This window comes from Bactrocera latifrons, unplaced genomic scaffold, assembly GCF_001853355.1.
Source record: "Bactrocera latifrons isolate USDA-ARS-PBARC rearing strain unplaced genomic scaffold, ASM185335v1 scaffold_77, whole genome shotgun sequence".
Taxonomy (NCBI): domain Eukaryota; kingdom Metazoa; phylum Arthropoda; class Insecta; order Diptera; family Tephritidae; genus Bactrocera; species Bactrocera latifrons.
The window spans coordinates 149689-156892 of NW_017537456.1; the positions used below are offsets into that span (position 1 = coordinate 149689).

Sequence of the window (7204 nt, forward strand, 5' to 3'; positions counted from 1 at the left end):
CCAGTACTCGAATTTCGAATCCTCTTGCAACACAAGCTTGAAATTTAATTTAATATAGTCACTCACACATATTAAGTCACGTGAAAAAAATGTTTGAAAAGTGGAAAACCAATTAAACATAATTTGCGCACATCCAGCAATTTGCGCTAATTTTTTAAATTAATTAACTTTTACTTGCTCTTAAATGAAAAGCATACAATAATAGAAAGGAATATTCAAACTYTGGCATTTGTGAGATTTACTTTAATGGTGGTGCTGTTGTGACTTAATTATCTACAAAATTTAATTTGAAAAACTTAACCCAAAGCTGGCAGTAATCATATAAGCAGCATCGAGCTACATTTAAGTAAAGACACTTACTTATATTAATATAGCTTTGTGTTTATTACAAAGCGCAACTAACACTAAATCCAAGCACTCACCATCTAAGTTATTTTTAAATGCAGCCCAAACAAACAGCAACAAAAACAAAAACAGCCAGACAACGAGGTCAGATTTTGGGGCTGGCAGCCTGCCAAAGTTACATTAACTTCAACTCCACATATTTTGTTGTTGTCTGATTCTTTCTCATCACAAAAAATTACTGTTGTAAGTGATTATACAYAAAAAGTAAAAATTTTCTTCATCACAGAACCCCTGAGCATTGAGTAGGCGAGGCCTGTGTGATGTGGGCAATTTGAAACTTTTATTTTCACTACAACGGAGCATTCATTCGTATATTGTTGTTTATGTGATTTTTTTTATACGTTTTTGTTTGTAGCTTTCTTCGTTGTTAAATATTTTCCTCTTTATTAATAAAAAAAAATGACTAATGTGCGTTTTATCAACCGAAATGCATACTAGTTAAGCTTGCATGGAAATATATWAACGTACGCGTATCCCAGCAAACAATTGTGTATAATTGGTAAGACTTTTCTGCCTTAAGATTTTTTTCTTAGTCAAAGCAACCAGTTTATTTTTAAATTCCCCAGGTAAATGATATTTCAAAGAAATGTATTTTGCTAAGTTGGTAAGACTATCCTTAATTAAAGGTTGTCAGGTCTGTCGTTTGATAAGATAAGAAAACACACAATTTTATGRTTCAAAATACACTTTATTATTCACTACAATCTCCCTGAACATTAATACACTTGCTCCAACGATCCTCCAATCTGTGGACTCCATGCCTGAAGTGAGAATCCGAAAGATCTGCAAAATACGTTTCAACAGCCGTTATGATCTCTTCATTTGATGAAAAACAAACCAAAAAACTGATGACATAACTTTCTTGGCCGATTTCGGGACACGAACTCGCTTCGAAGCCCACAACCAGGTTCACAYCATTATTTAGCCTCCTGTTTTGATTTAGGATCATGGTGATAGAAACAGGTCTCATACATAGTGATGAATCGATGCACAAAATYCAMTTTATCCTTTTTAAAACACTCCAAATGTTGCTGAGAAAATCGTATTCGAATGTGTTTTTGTTCCATTGTTAGCGAATGCGGCACCCATCGTTCACACAGCTTTCCAAACCCAATATTTCACTAAAAATATGGCTCAACTTGCCTAATGAGATGTGTAGAGCCTCTACTAAATAYCCTCAGTCAATCTACGATCTTCCAAAACCATATCCTGTATTTTGGATATGATTTCTGAGGTTTGGACGTCCTTCACGTGGATCGTCTTCAAAGCTTGTACGACCACGTTTAAATTCCGCAATTTAAAAAAGTGAAGGATGTGGTGCTTAAATCTTCAGGCAAGAAGCTCGATATCTCTCGCGAGTCCGTTCGAATGATTTTGGTGGATATTTTGTGTATGAAACGAGTTCTTACTCGCTTTGTCCTAATAAAGATAAAGATTACGAGTTTAAAAGTCAGACTTGTTTGACATTTTTCTCCAGCCATATCTCCCAAATTACACTTAAGTCAAGTCGATTTGAGAAATTATTAGCATACGGATATTTGACGTAAAGTTGASGTTCAGCAATTTATCAACAAGAAAATTTAACAACTCTTCAGACAATAATGTTGCCTTTAAAATGTCTTTCGTGTTGAGAATTCCATAATCAAATTATTGATATTYTGTTGAGATTAAGTCACATCTAACKTGGYTWCAACCAATTTTTTAAGTGAAARTTATCGTTAAAGTTGTTTTTCAAGTTGAAGACACCATAATCCCCTTTCAGAAAATGTTAACATTTAATATTTTTTCAACCCGATAATATTGTAATCCTTTATATTAAAAGTTGGTCAAAAAGTTATATATAAAGTAGCTTTGTTCAGATGCTGTTGAGATTTAACTCGATAATCTTAGTAATCTTCCAAACAACAAGTTGTCTTTTAAGTAAATTTGCTATTGAAATTTAGTAATGCCTCAACTTGGATTTAAAGAATTTTTATTATAAAAAGTTATCTTCAAAGTTGCCTTTCAAGTTGAAAACACTATGCCCCAGATGTTAAGATTTAGCTTCAATTCAACTATGGACTCGACTGCTCGATTCGATTATYCCTTCATTCTCTAAAGAAAAAGTTGTCTCTTAAGTAAAGTGTTTTTGAGATTTAGTTTCTCAAATTGGTCACCAAGCTTTTCTTGATGTAAAAAGTTATCTTTGCAGTTGAGAATATTATAATGCCAGTTGAATTGCTGTTTAGAATTTGCGATCAAGTTTTGGGGAAGCTTTTTTCTAACCACCATTGTGTTCCAAAATGTTTACTGTGATATCTGTATGTACATATCTATGTATGACATATTCAAGTATATTTTGCTATGTGAAAAGAGGTGAGACCGCTACAAACAATGCATAATTTCGACGTGTGTGAGCATTTAAAAAAAATTATTGTTCAAATAAAAAACTTTATAAAGCCACATCAAAACAAAACCGCCTGCCAAAGCTCTTGTACCAAGACACTAAAATTTAATACACTAATAATTATAGTAAAGAAATGCTATGAATAAATAGTTAAACTTTTTAAGCACTTTTTTGCTCACATTTCGGCATTTCGAAACAATAAAAGAGGCTTACTTTAATTGAACGAAAGATAAACAGTATTAAAAGCTCGCTGTCTTCGCTGTTTGTTTTTATTTATGGCGGAGTATTATGTCGTCTTGCAAGCAGCAGCCGCGCCAGTGCATCTTCAAGCACAACTGTGGTCCCCATGCAGTTACTGCACTTCTCTACGAAGAAAACTCACACTAAGCGTTAGTTATAAATCATTTCTCGTCATTATTTCTTTTCTGTTTTTTTGTGGTAGCCACATTTTTGGCCTCCTGGTTTCGGGTAGCTATTGCAGCAATTGCTCTACTCTGACTGCATTCCACAGCTCAAAATTAATGTGTAGATATCGCTTTAAAAGTTATGACGCGTCTGCTCACTTAGAAATTAATATGTTTTGGGGGAAAAAATGTCTTTGCTCTATTCGTTGCACATAGGGAACGAATTTAAGACTTTATCTAGATGCTTGTGTGTATCTATTTAGCTAAATAATGTTATGCTGATAATCCGTGGTGTCTACGCAAGCTTCTTCATTTGCGCTTTTAAGCTATGGAAAGCGCTCTTTTAATTAAAAAGGTATTTGAAGTATTTCCTAACTAGTTTTTCTAGGTTTATTACGAAAACGTTATATTTTTCTATTACTATAAGATTGTAGTTTGGACCCTTTATATTTGTTGAGTTCTTCCTAGTATGTAACATATTTATGCTGTAAGTTTTCATCTGCTAATCGAGGATTGAACCCATCTTTATCTGATGATAATTAAAAATTTTTGCATTATAACCCACAACATATCTTTTGATGACCTCTCACATAATTTACGTGGATATGCCCGGCCTCAGGCGTTTTAACAATTGAAATATTTATTAGATCTTAGAGAGAGTTCTTTGCTATAGTGGATCCATAACAATTTGCTCGGAGATTGCACCTTGGGTAATAATTTGTGTCGAATTTTGTGGAGAAGACAAAAGTCTTCAGGTCGATATCTCAAAAACTAAACGATTTGTTCACATATATACAGACAGATGGATATGGCTAAATCGACTTATATCGTTATGCTGATCACTTATATGTATATATTCCTTCTGGATGTTAAAAACTGCAAAATACCCAATCCAGGGGAGACCCTGTTATGAACACATAACAAGCCAAAACTCAGCCATTCCAGTTCCAGTTTTTTTCCGGGATTGCCTCGCTCTTTTTAAAATATTCACAGAGTTTGGAACCAAAGGTCTTTGACGGTGGCTACTCCTCTTGGACTTAGCAAATATACATACTTCATCTGGTATCGCAAAGGACCAAACTGGTCTGACGTGACTTATCGGCCTACAAGATTAACCTAACCTAACCTTGGGACCAAATAATTATTATCGTCACGTTCTAACCATAAATAAAAAGTCATAACTTCTAACCTAACCTAAATATAAGTTAATAGCTATTATGTTCCCGTATGATATAGTCACAAAATTTCATAGTCTGTCCCACAATATATACTTCATTCGTCCACTATTTGTCGCTTAACGCGCGCTTTAATGCCAAAATGTTTMCACTAACCCTTTGCGGGTCGTCATTATAATGATTGATTTGCTCAACTTGTAAGTTCTGCTGCGCTGCAGTCGCTGTCCGCCAATTAAAATGCTGAACTGCTACCAACCGTCTGTCCAACTGTTTGGTCTGGTCGTATGTAASTAATTCGTATGCCGCTGCCGTGAGGCCCTTAACGATGTTTGTGTTCAATATGCGCCACTTTACACACTGTGTTGACCATCCGGTGGCAGGTGAAATGTTTGAGTGTACATAAAAATTCATATATACATATATACATACATATATATACGTGGATATATGTATATATGTATATAATGGTTTATTAGACATTTTTAGTTCTTTACACTTTTAGGTTGCTTGTCTGTATGTTGTTGTTATGTATTTAGTTGGGCGTTTAGTTCGCATGTTGAACCTAACTTTCTCGAACTTCTACGTCACAGCTGGTTTCTCCAGATTTGTTACTTTGACACTCACACTGAATATTATTTTAAGCGATTTCTACCGTCTGGTTCTGTACKTTGATTTTCTTACGAAAATTTATTGTAGCCTGACAATCGTGTCAGTCATTTAACCGTAACGGCCTTTGTTGTAAATTTTTTCGTCTACAGACTATAGACGTCTTCGAAAGATTTATGTGAGTCAATGGCTTTTCTGTTTACGAATGGCTAATATTGAGTTTTTCTTTTACCGTTAATATTATGGTTTGTAGTAATTATTTATTAGTTAGCTACATATGTATTTATTATCAAGTATTTTTTGCTTTYTACGAATTATGACCCAGCTTATTTTAAGGGGTTATGTATAGTTCAAAGCCCGGAAAAATCGAATTTTATAGAAGCTTTTCTGAGAAAAATTTTCAATTTATTAATCCAAAAATGTATACACAGATTATGGTATCATTTAACTGTATTTTAAGAATTAGTATTACCAAAAATATTTATTTGCAAAGGAACTACGGCTGACTTCCGGCAGCTCCTCTCAAAAAAGACGTTTTGCGGTGACCACTATATCTCTGAACTGGACCCTCTGAAATTAGAAAACCAATCAGATTTCGTTAAAGTAATGTTAATTTAGTAATTAATCGGAGGAATAAGCAAAATGAATTTTTTTTTTACTAAATGGTGGTTTCTCAAAAAAAAAAAAAAAAAAAAAAAAAAAAAAAAAAAATCGATTTTTGACCAAGATGTTGGGTATAAATTGTTTGTAAATAAGTATTTATCAGTGAGAAAAAATCTTGTATTAATTACTAAAAAATATATTCAAGAAGTTCGTGTTAAAATTTGTGTAATGAGTTACATTGGTGAATTTTGAAAACACCATTTTGCGAATAACGCGTTTAAAGTTTGGATTGCATTTTCACCGGAACGATATGAAATTTTCTGTGTGTATTCTTAAAAATATGTGTATTAAGAAACTAAAATAAAAAAAACGACTTTTTGAAAATTCTAACTGTACATAGCACCTTAAATTTGCCACGAACTTTGTAACACCCAGAAGGAAACATCAGAAATCCGATAAAATATATATGAAAGATCAGCGAGACGAGCTAAGTTGATTTAACCATGTCCGTCCGTGCATATGTCTGTATATACGCAAACTAGTTCCTCGGTTTTTGAGATGTCGCTCGAAAATTATGTACACGTCGTTTTCTTACCAAGAAGCTGCTCATTTGTCGGAACCSTCGATATCAGACAACTGCAGTATATACAAACATAAATACCTGCCTTACAAATTGAACGTTTCGAGTCAAGTGTCTTCTATGGAAAACTCTCTCATTTGAAAAGATATCCTCAAGTAATTTGACATGGATTATTGTCCCAAGCAATAGTGGGTAGGTAGATAGGAGTGCAGCCCTGTTATATTTCGGATTCAATTAGCACTAGTTGCGCCATTTTGGTGCACTAGTCGTAGACCTTTTTGCTATTGYTATCATGTTTCACCTTCTCTTTCAAACCATTTTGTTGTAAGCTACTAATGTCCGATATGCTTATTGTAGACATCCATTCAAGATTTGATACTTAATGGATTCCAAGTGTTCTGTGTCGGATCTGCGATAGGGCTGGGCATTTATAGAGAAAGTGGAAAATTGTTTCCTTATTCCCTACTAATTCGCAGCCTCGGCAGATGTTGTTGTAGGGCATACCAAATGATCAATACCCTGTTATAGTAGCAGTTAGTCTGTAGATACTTTACCTGGACTTATATAATAAGTCTTTCGTTCTTTTCTTGTCATATTGAAAATATCTGCTTAGTTATATTGCTTTTTGCTATATTTTCCTATCTGTTATTTKCTAATTGTTTACATTGTAGATTGAGCTCTCTCCTGATCGATCCTAGCGGGCTTGGTATCAACTCTGCCTGAGATTTCGTTTAGGAAAGCTCCTTTCTTTACCAAATCGTCCGCTTTTTCGTTGCCGAAAATGTTCCTGTGACCGGGAACCAAGATCAAGTCTAGGTAAAGCTTGCCTTCTAGTGAGCTCAGTGTCTTCTTGCAGTTAATTACTATGCTGGAATTAGTCATGGTTGACGATAAGGACAGGAGAATCGCCTGGCTATGTATCCTTTCGTAGTTATCCAATAAAGCTTCGCAGGCCCTCTCTATGCCCAGAACTTCCGCTTGGAAGATGCCAACCGAGTTCGGTAGACGGATAGTTTTTCTGATTCCAACCACCCAATTCTTTTAT

At 34.5% G+C, this 7204-nt stretch overlaps 1 protein-coding gene across 1 annotated transcript in view; it reads left to right on the forward strand.

Moving 5' to 3' along the window:
- Positions 1 to 7204, forward strand: part of LOC108976512 (microtubule-associated protein Jupiter) — a 193452-nt gene that overhangs the window by 90366 nt on the left and 95882 nt on the right. The gene's annotated exons all lie outside the window — the stretch shown is intronic.